This window comes from Oncorhynchus mykiss, chromosome 20 (genome assembly GCF_013265735.2).
Source record: "Oncorhynchus mykiss isolate Arlee chromosome 20, USDA_OmykA_1.1, whole genome shotgun sequence".
Classification (NCBI taxonomy): domain Eukaryota; kingdom Metazoa; phylum Chordata; class Actinopteri; order Salmoniformes; family Salmonidae; genus Oncorhynchus; species Oncorhynchus mykiss.
Genome location: NC_048584.1, coordinates 39,910,002 through 39,925,328, shown reverse-complemented (window position 1 = coordinate 39,925,328; position 15,327 = coordinate 39,910,002).

Sequence of the window (15,327 nt, the reverse complement as noted above, 5' to 3'; positions counted from 1 at the left end):
TATTAAGATGTACAACAATTAATCAGGTAATCAGACATAATGAGAAGATCCCCTATTCAGCATAGTCAGTCCCTCTCTCTGCTTCTCCCCATCTGCCTATCTTTTTAACCCCCCCTCTCTCTCTCTCTAACCCCCATACGCCTCTCTTTCTAACTTTGTACCCCCCCCCCCCTCTCTCTCGGGGTTAACTTCTGTGTGTGTGTGTGTGTGTGTGTGTGTGTGTGTGTGTGTGTGTGTGTGTGTGTGTGTGTGTGTGTGTGTGTGTGTGTGTGTGTGTGTGTGTGTGTGTGTGTGTGTGTGTGTGTGTGTGTGCGTGTGTGTGTGTTAGCTAGCTGCCTTGGCAATATGTCAGCATTTGTCATCCAGATGAAACGAATGCGTTATTAGTAAATCAAAGTGACCCCAAGTGGCTGAAGCCAAACAGATGCAACACCTGGACATGGACATACTTAGAGTAATGGGATGCCATGAATTTACAATGGAAGAACCACCAGATTTAATAACGGCACGCCATTCCCAGCTGTGACTGATGCTATATCATTTCCCTTTAATATAGCTAGGACAGTATAGGGAATACCCAATATGATATTATATGTTTCCATCAATCTAATTTAAATGCGTTTGATTAATATATCTTAATAATCATAGAACATGTGCTATATAGAATCAAACAGGGTTAAATCACTATCTTGTTTCATATACAGCCCCTCAAAAAGACAACTTTTTTTTTATGGTGTTTATTTAGTCTTGGTACACCTTCCATCCCTAAGCAGTATTGGAAGCAGAGGTGAGTGGTGTGTGTTGGTGCCTGTGTCTGTGTGCAGTAACAGTACTGCCCTGGTGGCTGGCCTGTGTGGCTGGGTTGTTGGCTGGCCTGTGTGGCTGGCCTGTGTGGCTGGTCTGTGTGGCTGGTCTGTGTGGCTGGTCTGTGTGGCTGGCCTGTGTGGCTGGCCTGTGTGGCTGGCCTGTGTGGCTGGCCTGTGTGGCTGGCCTGGTGACTGGCCTGTGTGGCTGGCAGTACAGGGTTAACCTCAACCTCCTTGAGGCCTGTCTGTCTGTCACTGTATTAATCACCATTGATGTGTGCTCTAAAAGGATTGCTGCAGGAAATAAAGACACGGTGGTGTCAGCCGCCCTGCCCTGAGGTGACTCCATCAGACAAGTGGATGCGTACTGACAAGGCGAGAAGAGGAGAGAGAGGGAGCAATCAGTCAGAGAGTCAGTCAACTTGGCACTGATGCAATGTCATGAAAGTCCACACCATTATTGCTCTCATTCCCAGACCTCACAGGAGGAGAGCATTACTTAAAACACAAACATCTAGCCACACACACACACACACACACACACACACACACACACACACACACACACACACACACACACACACACACACACACACACACACACACACACACACAGACTGAATGTCACCAGAAGGACGGAACACACACACACACGGCTGTCATGCCACAGATCTAAGCACCGACCACCGAGGCCCTTCATCACTCCTACTGGCATCTAGAAGTCGAGGAGGGCCCCAAGACATTTATTGACATATCTTGACCATTGCAGCCATTTCAAAGAACCACAACAACAACAAAAATAACTGCCATCATAATGTTAAATACAATGGAAAGGCTACATTTCTTGGTAGGTTGATGTTCCTGGATTGTTGAGAGTCCTGCTAGGTTGAGAACCCTACTAGGTTGAGAACCCTGCTAGGTTGAGAGTTCTGCTAGGTTGAGAGTCCTGCTAGGTTGAGAGTCCTGCTAGGTTGAGAGTCCTGCTAGGTTGAGAGTTCTGCTAGGTTGAGAGTCCTGCTAGGTTGAGAGTTCTGCTAGGTTGAGAACCCTACTAGGTTGAGAACCCTGCTAGGTTGAGAGTTCTGCTAGGTTGAGAACCCTACTAGGTTGAGAACCCTACTAGGTTGAGAACCCTACTAGGTTGAGAACCCTGCTAGGTTGAGAGTTCTGCTAGGTTGAGAGTCCTGCTAGGTTGAGAGTCATGCCAGGTTGAGAGTCCTGCTAGGTTGAGAGTCCTGCTAGGTTGAGAGTTCTGCTAGGTTGAGAACCCTGCTAGGTTGAGAGTTCTGCTAGGTTGAGAACCCTGCTAGGTTGAGAGTTCTGCTAGGTTGAGAACCCTGCTAGGTTGAGAGTTCTGCTAGGTTGAGAACCCTGCTAGGTTGAGAACCCTACTAGGTTGAGAACCATGCTAGGTTGAGAACCATGCTAGGTTGAGAACCCTACTAGGTTGAGAGCCCTACTAGGTTGAGAGTCCTGCTAGGTTGAGAACCCTGCTAGGTTGAGAACCCTGCTAGGTTGAGAGTTCTGCTAGGTTGAGAGTTCTGCTAGGTTGAGAACCCTGCTAGGTTGAGAACCCTACTAGGTTGAGAACCATGCTAGGTTGAGAACCCTACTAGGTTGAGAGCCCTACTAGGTTGAGAGTCCTGCTAGGTTGAGAACCCTGCTAGGTTGAGAACCCTACTAGGTTGAGAACCCTGCTAGGTTGAGAACCTTGCTAGGTTGAGAGTCCTGCTAGGTTGAGAATCCTGCTAGGTTGAGAGTCCTGCTAGGTTGCGAATCCTGCTAGGTTGAGAGTCCTGCTAGGTTGAGAACCCTGCTAGGTTGAGAGTCCTGCTAGGTTGAGAGTCCTTCTAGGTTGAGAGCCCGGCTAGGTTGAAAGTCCTGCTGGGTTGCGAGTCCTGCTAGGTTGAGAGTCCTGCTAGGTTGAGAGTCCTGCTAGGTTGAGAGACCTGCTAGGTTGAGAGTCCTGCTAGGTTGAGAGTCCTACTAGGTTGAGAGCCCTGGATTAGTGAGATTCCTGCTAGGTTGAGAGTCCTGCTAGGTTGAGAGTCCTGTTAGATTGAGAGTTGTGCAAGGTTGAGAGTCCTGCTAGGTTGAGAGTCCTGCTAGGTTGAGAGTCATGCTAGGTTGAGAGTCCTGCTAGGTTGAGAGTCGTGCTAGGTTGAGAGTCCTGCTAGGTTGAGAGCCCGGCTAGGTTGAGAGTCCTGCTAGGTTGAGAGTGCTGGATTGGTGAGAGTCCTGCTAGGTTGAGAGACCTGGTTTGGTGAGAATCCTGCTAGGTTGAGAGTCCTGCTAGGTTGAGAGCCCTGGTTTGGTGAGAGTCCGGCTAGGTTGAGATTCCTGCTAGGTTGAAAGCCCTGCTAGGTTGAGAGTCCTGCTAGTTTGAGAGTCGTGCTAGGTTGAGAGTCCTGGTTTGGTGAGAGTACTGCTAGGTTGAGAGCCCTGCTAGGTTGAGAGCCCTGCCTGGTTGAGAGCCCTGGATTGGTGAGAGTACTGCTAGGTTGAGAGCCCTGCTAGGTTGAGAGTCCTGCTAGTTTGAGAGTCGTGCTAGGTTGAGAGTCCTGCTAGGTTGAGAGTCCTTGATTTGTTGAGAGTCCTGCTATGTTGAGAGTCCTGCTATGTTGAGAGTCCTGCTAGGTCGAGAGCCCTGCTAGGTTGAGAGACTTGCCTGGTTGAGAGCCCTGGATTGGTGAGAGTCCTGCTAGGTTGAGAGCCCTGCCTGGTTGAGAGCCCTGGATTGGTGAGAGTCCTGCAAGGTTGAGAGCCCTGCTAGGTTGAGAGCCCTGGATTGGTGAGAGTCCTGCTAGGTTGAGAGCCCTGCTAGGTTGAGAGCCCTGCTAGGTTGAGAGCCCTGCCTGGTTGAGAACCCTGGATTGGTGAGAGTCCTGCTAGGTTGAGAGTCATGCTAGGTTGAGAGTCCTGCTAGGTTGAGAGTCGTGCTAGGTTGAGAGTCCTGCTAGGTTGAGAGTCGTGCTAGGTTGAGAGTCCTGCTAGGTTGAGAGTGCTGGATTGGTGAGAGTCCTGCTAGGTTGAGAGACCTGGTTTGGTGAGAATCCTGCTAGGTTGAGAGTCCTGCTAGGTTGAGAGCCCTGGTTTGGTGAGAGTCCAGCTAGGTTGAGATTCCTGCTAGGTTGAAAGCCCTGCTAGGTTGAGAGTCCTGCTAGTTTGAGAGTCGTGCTAGGTTGAGAGTCCTGGTTTGGTGAGAGTCCTGCTAGGTTGAGAGTCCTACTAGGTTGAGAGCCCTGGATTGGTGAGAGTACTGCTAGGTTGAGAGCCCTGCTAGGTTGAGAGCCCTGCCTGGTTGAGAGCCCTGGATTGGTGAGAGTACTGCTAGGTTGAGAGCCCTGCTAGGTTGAGAGTCCTGCTAGTTTGAGAGTCGTGCTAGGCTGAGAGTCCTGCTAGGTTGAGAGTCCTTGATTTGTTGAGAGTCCTGCTATGTTGAGAGTCCTGCTATGTTGAGAGTCCTGCTAGGTCGAGAGCCCTGCTAGGTTGAGAGACTTGCCTGGTTGAGAGCCCTGGATTGGTGAGAGTCCTGCTAGGTTGAGAGCCCTGCCTGGTTGAGAGCCCTGGATTGGTGAGAGTCCTGCTAGGTTGAGAGCCCTGCTAGGTTGAGAGCCCTGCCTGGTTTAGAGCCCTGGATTGGTGAGAGTCCTGCTAGGTTGAGATTCCTGCTAGGTTGAGAGCCCTGCTAGGTTGAGAGCCCTGCTAGGTTGAGAGCCCTGCCTGGTTGAGAGCCCTGGATTGGTGAGAGTCCTGCTAGGTTGAGAGTCCTGGTGATTCTTACTGCTCTATAAATGTAGATAACGTTCCTTTGCCAAATTCAAGGAGCTATATTAGTCGGCATGCATCCCAAATGGCTACATATTCCGTGTATAGTGCACTGCTTACGACCAGAGCCAATATGGGCTCTGGTCAGAAGTAGTGCACTATATAGGGAATAGGGTGCTATTTGGTATACACATTTGGAGAAGTAATTTAATGAGTAGCAGTAGCTCATGACGACTCCAGTATTCTCATTCATTAACTTAACTTCTCTCTTTGCTGAAGAGGGCTAATTGCTATTACATGCCTCAAAAGTTAAAGTAATTTAATATCATCCATTTAATTTCATTATTGCAGGGAAATATGACTCAACAGTGTGACTGTGAACAAACACCAGGAAAGCGACTCTAGAGAACTGAACCCAAGATAAAAGCAGATAAAAAATTTATTGAAATGTGTTTTAAAAAAGGTATACCTTCACCAATAACTTTAAAAACACAGCCCATTAAACTAGCTATACCTTCACAAATAACTTTAAAACACAGCCCATTAAACTATCTATACCTTCACCAATAACTTCAAAACAGAGCCCATTGAAATAGCTATACCTTCAACAATAAATTCAAAACAGAGCCATTGAACTAGCTATACCTTCACCAATAACTTCAAAACACAGCCCATTGAACTAGCTATACCTTCACCAATAACTTCAAAACACAGCCCATTAAACTAGCTATACCTTCCCCAATAACTTCAAAACACAGCCCATTAAACTAGCTATACCTTCCCCAATAACTTCAAAACACAGCCCATTGAACTAGCTATACCTTCACCAATAAATTCAAAACAGAGCCATTGAACTAGCTATACCTTCACCAATAACTTCAAAACACAGCCCATTGAACTAGCTATACCTTCACCAATAACTTCAAAACACAGCCCATTAAACTAGCTATACCTTCCCCAATAACTTCAAAACACAGCCCATTGAACTAGCTATACCTTCACCAATAACTTCAAAACGCAGCCCATTAAACTAGCTATACCTTCACCAATAACTTCAAAACACAGCCCATTAAACTTTCTATACCTTCATCAATAACTTCAAAACACAGCCCATTGAACTAGCTATGCCTTCGCCAATAACTTCAAAACAGAGCCCATTGAACTAGCTATAACTTCACCAATAACTTCAAAACAGAGCCCATTGAACTAGCTATACCTTCACCAATAACTTCAAAACACAGCCCATTAAACTAGCTATACCTTCACCAATAACTTCAAAACACAGCCCATTGAACTAGCTATACCTTCACCAATAACTTCAAAACACAGCCCATTGAACTAGCTATACCTTCGCCAATAACTTTAAAACACAGCCCATTGAACTAGCTATACCTTCATCAATAACTTTAAAACACAGCCCATTGAACTAGCTATACCTTCACCAATAACTTCAAAACACAGCCCATTAAAAACTTCTTGCTCCTACTTGAGACGTCTGCGTCTCAAGTAGGCACCTGGAAATGCAAATGCGCTACGCTAAATGCTAAATGTACTCGTTAAAACTCAAACGTTCATTAAAATATACATGTAGGGTATTGAATTAAAGCTACACTCGTTGTGAATCTAGCCAACAAGTCAGATTTTTAAAATGCTTTTCGGCGAAAGCATGAGAAGCTATTATCTGATAGCATGCAACACCCCAATATACCTGAAGGGGACGTAAACAAAAGAATTAGCGTAGCCGGCGCTACACAAAAACGCAGAAATAAAATATAAAACATTCATTACCTTTGATGATATTCTTTGTTGGCACTCCTATATGTCCCATAAACATCACAAATTGGTCTTTTTCCCGATTAAATCCGTCCATGAATGCCCAAAATATCCATTTGTATGGCCTGTCTGCATCACGATAAAAGCTCTCTTCCAACACGCAACGTCATGTTTAAAAATTATATAAGTTGCCTATATTCTTTGACAAAACACTTCAACCTACTTTTATAACCCAACTTTACGTATTTGTAAACGTTAATAAGCGATCAAATTGATCACTGGGCGATCTGTATTCAATAGCAGCTACAAAAGAAAACAGTGTCCATTTTTCAATCTTCCAAAATCGATTGAGGTAGGCTGGATGGAATCACAGATCTATTGATAATGTCTCAATGGATTTTTGTCAATGAAAATGACGTTTTCTGCGACATCGTGTGGAAGCTGTAGGAATTGCATCCGTCTCCATATTAAATTTGGTTTCCTTTAAATAATCCATGAAAGGGGCGCATGGATACTTTTTTCAGATTTCAGTGACCAGTTTTTCTTGCGCTTTTCAATGAAACACACGCTCTGTTATAGTCACAGCCGTGATTTAACCAGTTTTAGAAACTTCAGAGTGTTTTCTATCCACACATACTAATCATATGCATATACTATATTCCTGGCATGAGTAGCAGGACGCTGAAAAGTTGCGCGATTTTTAACAGAATGTTCGAAAAAGGAGGGGGTAGGATAAAGAGGTTAATTAAACTAGCTATACCTTCACCAATAACTTCAAAACACAGCCCATTAAACGTTATATACCTTCACCAATAACTTCAAAACACAGCCCATTGAACTAGCTATACCTTCACCAATAACTTCAAAACAGAGCCCATTGAACTAGCTATACCTTCACCAATAACTTCAAAACAGAGCCCATTGAACTACCTATACCTTCACCAATAACTTCAAAACACAGCCCATTGAACTAGCTATACCTTCACCAATAACTTCAAATAACAGCCCATTGAACTAGCTATACCTTCACCAATAACTTCAAAACACAGCCCATTAAACTATCTACTGTATACCATCAACATTATCTTCAAATAGAAGAAAATGGAAAAGTGAAAGAGTTGTTTTTTTGAGTGACTAGCTGAAACACAGCACAATGTTTAGAAGTTTAAGACATTCACTGACCCTTCCTGGTAGTCTACCACTCTGAAATGCCTTCCAAAAGGACTGTTATTTAAGGAACAATTAGGGGCAGACACAAAGCAAACAGTCTTTCTCCGCCGGCCCCGCCCTACCGAAGGGGACTCTCAGGGGTGTTTTATCATACTGTTTCCTACACCAGCAACATAATTAATAGGACCATGGACTTCTAATTCCTCCCACTTGCACAGCCTACTGGATTTCACTTGGTTTATGACGCACGACGGCGGGTTTGCATTTTTATCAGTTTCGTTCGCTCGTTATTTACGCCGATGACCAATTTCAACGGCTCGGATATCATCTAACTCACGACTAATCAAAGAGAATTAGGGTTCGCTGCAGTATGTGGAAGTCACTCGTTTATCCTGGGAACAATGAGGTTGGACACAGAACAGCAGTTGGATTTCAATCCCAGTTTTAGAAAGCACGGTGACTTTTGAGCACATTGAGATCATTCTGCTTTCGTAGCTAGCTACTAAACATGCACTGTGGTGTAGTTAATAAGTTGAATGCTTACAAACAAAAGGCAATGTTTAATTGAACCACAGAACAATAATAGGATTTAGATAGTGATAATAACTAGGAGGACATATCATCCATCCCGTCTTGTACTGTGCTTCCAGTTGTCAGAGCAATGTGTATGTAGCCCCAAGTTACGGTGGGATGTTAGATTTTGATCTTGAATCTTTTCGAGCACCACTCAAACATGATATACCAACCCAGGCTATTGTGAGTTTACCCTTTCTGCTCTGCATCCTTTTAGAGAGAAACCATCCAGAAAACTAAACTGTAATGCACATTATTCAGCATAATCACCTAGGAAAGTCTTCCATTTCTAAGTGGCAGCCCAAATACCCAGCATCCCATTTCACTCTCTATAACCTGTGACGCTTCATATACTCTGATCTAAAGTATTGTGCTTTATGATTAACAACCTTGCTTTATTTCATGTGTCTCTAGGATGGTAAAGCACAGAGAGCACAACTGGACCGGAAACAAACAGTCCCTCTTAGGTGCAAGTCTCGAACAATAAGAATGAATTATTGGCCTGCATGCTGAAAGTAATGACTCTTGAATCACCGTATAGCTGAATGGTATGCATTACTACCCCAACCCAGATACATTGGGTCATACTGTAACACTGTTGGTCAAAAGAAATACACCTGTTCCAAATGTTATGAACCTCCAAACGCTACTCTGAAGGTTAAATTGTGTATTACTATAAAACAAATTGAGATGGAGAAAACGTCTGGCAGAGGAGCGTTATTTAACGTTCTAGCCGGCAACGTTACAATAGGGTAGGATGTTAAAAAATTCAATAAACCTCAGCGAGTCAGAGAGAAATGGTTCCCTGTAAACGATGCAGTAAAACAACGAGTCGCTCCGCAGCACATACAGTAGTTATTAAGCTCCACATAAGTCATTTTAATGCTTCGGCAAACTTCCCAAGACAGGAGTGTCTACTATTTACAACCACCCTCCATTTAAACCACAGATTTAATTTCACCTTCAGAGTTGCATTTGTAGGTGACTGCAATGCAATACTCATTTATTTTCCACATTTGTCCAACATAAATAATGATAATGTTACATAGGATTTACTGTACTTTTCTAAAAAACCCAAAGATGCTTTACAACAATGCAGAAATAAGGTCAAAGAAATGACAAATAGCAACAAAAACACTGGGAAAATGTAGATTAGAAGATTCTTCACAGAGGACTAACTAAATCTCCATCCTCCAGTCAGTCTCCATCCTTAGTGTGTTTAACTATTCAACGAAACAGAAGATGTGTTTCCGTGGCGACTTCAAACACAGTGTTCCTCAGTAACAGTCAGGCAGCTCAGTAAGGGACATACCACTTCAAACACAGAGTTCCTCAGTAACAGTCAGGCAGCTCAGTAAGGGACATACCACTTCAAACACAGTGTTCCTCAGTAACAGTCAGGCAGCTCAGTAAGGGACATACCACTTTAAACACAGTGTTCCTCAGTAACAGTCAGGCAGCTCAGTAAGGGACATACCACTTCAAACACAGTGTTCCTCAGTAACAGTCAGGCAGCTCAGTAAGGGACATACCACTTCAAACACAGTGTTCCTCAGTAACAGTCAGGCAGCTCAGTAAGGGACATACCACTTCAAACACAGAGTTCCTCAGTAACAGTCAGGCAGCTCAGTAAGGGACATACCACTTTAAACACAGTGTTCCTCAGTAACAGTCAGGCAGCTCAGTAAGGGACATACCACTTCAAACACAGTGTTCCTCAGTAACAGTCAGGCAGCTCAGTAAGGGACATACCACTTCAAACACAGTGTTCCCCAGTAACAGTCAGGCAGCTCAGTGAGGGACATACCACTTCAAACACAGTGTTCCTCAGTAACAGTCAGGCAGCTCAGTAAGGGACATACCACTTCAAACACAGTGTTCCTCAGTAACAGTCAGTTAGCTCAGTGAGGGACATACCACTTCAAACACAGTGTTCCTCAGTAACAGTCAGGCAGCTCAGTAAGGGACATACCACTTCAAACACAGTGTTCCTCAGTAACAGTCAGGCAGCTCAGTAAGGGACATACCACTTCAAACACAGAGTTCCTCATTTTTTAACTAGGCAAGTCAGTTAAGAACAAATTCAGTGGGTTAACTGCCTTGTTCAGGGGCAGAACAACAGTATTTTTACCTTGTCAGCTCGGGGATTCAAATTTGCAACCTTTTGGTTACTAGTCCAACGCTCTAACCAGGCAGCTCAGTAAGGGACATACCACCTGACAAGGTATTAGTTTCAAATGGCAGCCTATTCCCTACACATAGTGCACTACTTTAGACCAGGGCCCGTAGTGCTGTGCGCTATGTAGGGAACAAGGCGCCATTTGAGATACAGCCAATAAGATGAAGGGGACCGCCATCGGGTAACTCGATCCTCTCGGCTTAGATAGTTTATCATTTCGCCCAGAGGGTAATGAGATGCACAATTTACACAGGTCTGTCAATAAGCCTGTCTATAGAGGGACACTTGGCATCTATTGTCCCCCCAGAATCAATGCATATTTTTCAGCTATGAATCCCCGGGAAATGATAGCTTTCAGATAAATGGTGGAAAGAGAAACATGAGCCTCCTTGTGGAGAGATAGATAGATGTAGAGCAGCTCAATTTTCCCCTCTCCTCCGCCACAGTCTTTTCTAACAGCTCTCAAATGGCACCCTATTCCCTATATAGTGCACTACTTTTGACCAGGACCAATAGGGCTCTGTTCAAAAGTAATGCACGATGTAGGGAAAGGGGTGCCATTTGGGACGTACCCTGCTCTCCGCAGCTCAGCGGTTCTTCTCTGCTCAATTGGGGGAAAGGAAAGGTCACAGGATATTACAGGAGAATACCTCTGTAACAAGACTGACTCAGACATGACAATATATATATATATATTATATTTTAACTGACCCTCAATGACGATATTAAACATGGAAGTGGATGACAGTGGATTTAGTAAATTAGACCTACGTGGAGCTTGAATATGTCTGCCAGGATCCAGCAGTATAAAGGGTCACAACACTCTTGATTCTTGACTCTTGATTGGACAGTGAGTGGTAGGATGAGCACTGGGTTGGACATAGTGACTGGTGGGAGGAGCTCCACTGGATTGGACATAGTTACTGGTGGAAGGAGCTCCCCTGGATTGGACATAGTGACTGGTGGGAGGAGCTCCACTGGATTGGACATAGTGACTGGTGGTAGGAGCACTGGATTGGACATAGTGACTGGTGGGAGGAGCTCCACTGGATTGGACATAGTGACTGGTGAGAGAAGCTCCCCTGGATTGGACATAGTGACTGGTGGGAGGAGCTATAGGAGGATGGGCTCATTGTAATGGCTGGAATGGAATTAATTGATCAGGAGTCAAATGTGGTTTCTATATGTTTGATACCGTTCCATTCATTGGACATAGTGACTTGCTAAATTGACAATAGAGCTAATGACATGATGACACAACACAGGGGTTTGACAGTCAGGCAGCGGTATGAGGTAGCCTAATGGTTAGAGTGTTAGGCCAGTGACCGAAAGGTTGCTGTGATCTAATCCCCGAGCTGACAAAGTAAAAATCTGTTGTTCTACCCCTGAGAAAGGCAGTTAACCCACTGTGCCTCAGGCGCTGAAGATGTGGATGTTGATCAAGGCAGCCACCTGTATGTTTTCTGATTCAGAGAGGTTGCCATGTGGAAGAGGTATTCAGTTGTACAAATGACTAGGTATCGCCCGTTCCCTGTGACAGTCAGGAAGTTCATTAATCTAGAGGAGCCGTACGTAGTAATCCCATGCTAGTATCCATGCACACAATCCCTCTATTTGTTTCCACTGGGCTGCTGCAGTTTGTAAAAACAAAATGATTTACACAAATCAATCACTCAAGTAATCTGCTAGCAGCCACTGGCAGGCAGCCTGTCTTCACTTTAAAATGCTGCTAACAGCCTCACCTGATGACATGCTGTGGCTCCATAACCTTTCATTTGAAGAACGATTGACACTGATTGACATGTACTTTGTCGCAGGTTAGCATTTTTACAACCATGAATCTTGTTCTGGAGGCAGCTCTGCAGAGTTTTCACTAGCTGGCACAGCCACAAAGTCATAAAATCTGATTTTAAACCTAACCTTAACCACACTGCCAACCCCAATGCCTAACCGTAACCTTAAATTAAGACCGGCCTATCTAAAGGGAATTCACCCAGTTCTGCTTCCAAAACAAGACTAATGACAACCAACATCAACAAGCTACTCTCCCCCCCCCCCCCCCCCCCCCCCCCCCCCCCCCCCCCCCCCCCCCCCCCCCCCCCCAGGTCTGTTCAAGATTAAACATTTTGGCATTAATATTTTGTTGTGCAGAGTTGAGGTGGTGTGGACTGCTGGTGAGTAAGGTAAATACGTGGTACAACAGCAGGTAAGGACTGACTCCTGGGGGGCAAAACAAAAAACCTGAGGCTTGAGGGGAGGTCAGGAGAAGGCCTCAACAAGTGTACACTTTTACGAGCTAGCTATCATCAAAGAACATCTGTTTGTTGTTCCTCAGGCACCCTCCCCCCTAGCCTCACCTTGACCCACACTACTTTCCATTGTATGTGGATGTTATGACTGAAAGTCAACAGCTACTAAGAAGGGAGTGAAGCGGCCCTTTGTGTTGTGGAGGGCGTCGGTCTTCCCTTTCTTCCCTCAGTGCTGCTGTGAGGGAGGATATCCCCCTTAGATAGCAGCCCGCTCGCACACAGGCACTTCCCCCTTCTTCCGCTTCTCCTCAGGACTAATGACATGCCCCATGAGTCCCAAATGGCACCCTTGTCCCTACATAGTGTACTACTTTTGACCAGGTATTGCACTATATAGTAGGGTTGTCATGATACCAGAGGTACTACGATAGCAGAGATATTATGATACCAGATATACTACGATACCAGAGGTACTACAATACCAGAGATACAACGATACCAGAGATACAACGATACCAGAGGTACTACAATACCAGAGATACAACGATACCAGAGGTACTACGATACCAGAGGTACTGCAATACCAGAGATATAACGATACCAGAGATACTACAATACTATGATACCAGAGCTCCTACGATATCAGTGATACTACGATACCAGAGGTACTATGATACCAGAGGTACTATAATACAAGAGGTGCTACGATACCAGTGATACTATGATACCAGTGATACTATGATACCAGAGATACTATGATATTATGATACCAGAGGTACTACAATACAAGTGATACTACGATACCAGAAATACTACGATACCAGAGGTACTATGATACCAGAGGTACTACGATACCAGAGATACTATGATACTACGATATCAGTGATACTATGATACCAGTGATACTATGATACCAGAGATACTACGATACCAGAGGTACTACGATACCAGAGGTACTATGATACCAGAGATACTAAGATACCAGAGATAGTACGATACCAGAGATACTACGATACCAGAGGTACTATGATACCAGTGATACTATGATACCAGAGATACTAAGATACCAGAGATACTACGATACCAGAGGTACTACGATACCAGAGGTGCTACAATACCAGAGGAATTACGACACTAGTGATACAATGATACCAGTGACACTATGATACTACAATACCAGAGGTACTATGATACCAGTGACACTATGATACTATGATACCAGTGACACTAGGATACCAGAGATACTACGATACCTGTGATACTATGATACTACGATACCAGAGGTACTACGATACCAGAGATACTAAGATACCAAAGATACTAAGATACCAGAGATACTACAATACTATGTTACCAGAGGTACTACGATACCAGAGGTACTACAATACCAAAGATACAACGATACCAGAGATACTAAGATCCCAGAGATACTACGACACCAGAGATACTACGATACCAGAGGTACTACGACACTAGTGATACAATGATACCAGTGACACTATGATAATACAATACCAGAGGTACTATGATACCAGTGACACTATGATACCAGAGATACTACGATACCAGTGATACTATGATACCAGTGATACTACAATACCAGTGATTTATGATACTACGATACCAGAGGTACTACGATACCAGAGATACTACGATACCAGAGATACTATGACACTATGATACCAGAGGTACTATGATACCAGAGATACTACGATACCAGTGATACTATGATACTACAATACCAGAGGTACTACGATACCAGAAATACTACGATACCAGAGATACTATGATACTATGATACCAGAGGTACTATGATACCAGTGATACTATGATACTATGATACCAGTGATACTATGATACTATGATACCAGTGATACTATGATACTACGATACCAGTGATACCATGATACTACGATACCAGAGATACTACAATACCAGTGATACCATGATACCAGTGATGCTACGATACCAGTGATACTACGATACCAGTGATACTATGATACTACAATACCTGTGATACTACAATACCTGTGATACTACAATACCTGTGATACTACAATACCAGTGATACTACGATACCAGAGATACTAAGATACCAGATTTTCCTTGGCAAGAAGGAAAACACAAATTAGACTGTTTGGTCCTTTAAAACCTTCCTTATGTAGGCACCCTGTTTAAATAAAGTTTCATAAAATTGAACATACTGTGTGTAGACTCCTTGTTTCAATAAAGTTTAATAAAATTGAACATACTGTGTGTAGACTCCTTGTTTCAATAAAGTTTCATAAAATTAAACATACTGCGTGTAGGCTCCTTGTTTCAATAAAGTTTAATAAAATTAAACATACTGTGTGTAGGCTCCTTGTTTAAATAAAGGTTAATGCAACATAACATATAGTGTGATATAGCTTGGGAAATAAACATGTGATTCTGGGTGAGAACATCAAGCTGTTTGTTTCGAACATTAGTACTGTTTTCCTCAGGAAATGTAGTCATGTTCTGTTTCCTTGCCTAGATACCTCGGAGTATCGTGATACTAGTATCGCGACAAGCTTACTACAGTATATAGGGATGAGGGTGCCATTCGGGACAAGGTCATCTTAAAGTGGTTGCATCTGCGGATTATATCAGATATTCCATTACAATCGTAGCAGTGGAATTCTGCATCTCAAATGGTTCCCTATACACCAAGTAGCGCACACTATATAGGGAATAGGGTGCCGTTTGGGACAATGGCTGTCGGTTCGGAGTTGTTCAATGGTTCCTGGCAGAGAAGCAACCTGATACAGACGAGATGGCTGGCTGCCTC